This window comes from Myotis brandtii, unplaced genomic scaffold (assembly GCF_000412655.1).
Source record: "Myotis brandtii unplaced genomic scaffold, ASM41265v1 scaffold344, whole genome shotgun sequence".
NCBI lineage: Eukaryota > Metazoa > Chordata > Mammalia > Chiroptera > Vespertilionidae > Myotis > Myotis brandtii.
Window position 1 is genome coordinate 6,273,131 of NW_005363247.1, and position 1,542 is coordinate 6,274,672.

The following is a 1,542-nucleotide window of genomic DNA, read 5'->3' on the forward strand; positions in this document are numbered from 1 at the left end:
TTTTTAATCCACTCATCTTCTGATGGGCACTTAGGCTGTTTTCAAATCTTAGCTATTGTAAATTGTGCTGCTATGAACATAGGGGTGCATATATCCTTTCTGATTGGTTAAATGACAAGGTCAATTAAAATCCACTAAGTGGACACTTTCTAGGATAGTACCGAAGACAGATGAGATATACAATAAGCCTGGCCCCCTCTGAAAAATAATAGCCACAGACTTCATACAGTAGCTTATGCTATATTAGGGTTCTAACTAAACTTTTTTCTCCTCTTTGTACTTAGTTCTTCATTTTAAAACTTACGCTGGATTTAAGCAAACTGGTGTGCTCCAGGGAACGGGTGGATGGGGATTGAGCAGAAAGCACCCAGAGAATGGTGTGAGCCTGGGGGAGGTGTGTACATTTTGTAATTTTAGACCCAGAGGAAGAAATACTGGTGGCCTTTCACGATTGAAAATTCTGCTTAGTAGCCTGGCATCACAGGCACTCGCCTGGGCTGTTTGGTGGAGACCATCCAACCCTGATTCCATGACTCCATTCCTCCATGCCAGCTTGAATAGCTCTGAAAATGTAGCTCCAATTTCATTCCTTTAACTTCTTTCGAACGCTTGCACACTGTGCCAGAACACTTGAGACCTCATGTGGCAGGCAGTGCTTGCTGAAAGCCGCCAGGAAGCTAGAATAATAATGTCGTCATGTTGCACATTTACATACTGACTTTCATTTCAGAGGAGTCTCTGAAGCACTTTGCACTGTGAACACTTGGCTGAGGCTGGCATCCTGCCACCTTCAAAGCCAAGGGCAAGTGAATGACAGGTGTGTATGCAGCCTCCAGGGACAACAGGGTCCAGTGGGACTGAGGACATGGGGACCAGTTTTATAGCATGATCTTCAGATACCGGTTACTTAGAGCCTTTGTTTTTAATTTAATTCCCATGGGAGATATTGCCTACATTATTCATCTTGCTTATGCCACAATGGACTGTCAGACAATGAGGTAGATGAGGTGCATTAGGCTCAAAGTATAAGGAAAAATTAGGTCCTCTCAGAGTCCCCACTATCTTCAATTCGTCTTTTACTTGTCATTACAGACATGGGTGAACCAAATTCTTGTCTTTTTTCCCTCCTCAGTAATAAAAATAAATGTGTAATTGCACCTACGCAATTTTACACTTTAGAATAAAATGGATAACCAGTGGCTCCTTTTAGTTCCTTTCATAATTACAAAGTTAATCTGCTGTAATCATCTTCATGGCCTTCAGTGTCCTCTCTCAAGTACGGAGTTCATTTATGTCTATGAAGTAAAGTACTCTTATAAATACTTTTCTACATACAGAATAAATCAAGCTGAAATTGAAGCATGTTGGTTATACAGCAAAAGCTCATTGAGAAAAATGTCTTACCTATTTGAAATTATGACTTGAAAAATATTTCCTTCATAATAGCAGTAAAATCTCCTATATAATAAAAGGGTAATATGCAAATTGACCCTAACAGCAGAATGACTGGTCACTGACACACACTGACCACCAGGGGGCAGA

At 40.7% G+C, this 1,542-nt stretch overlaps 1 protein-coding gene across 12 annotated transcripts in view; it reads right to left on the reverse strand.

The window, feature by feature from the left end:
- MCTP1 (multiple C2 domains, transmembrane 1) overlaps positions 1-1,542 on the reverse strand; it is a 448,818-nt gene that overhangs the window by 12,870 nt on the left and 434,406 nt on the right. The gene's annotated exons all lie outside the window — the stretch shown is intronic.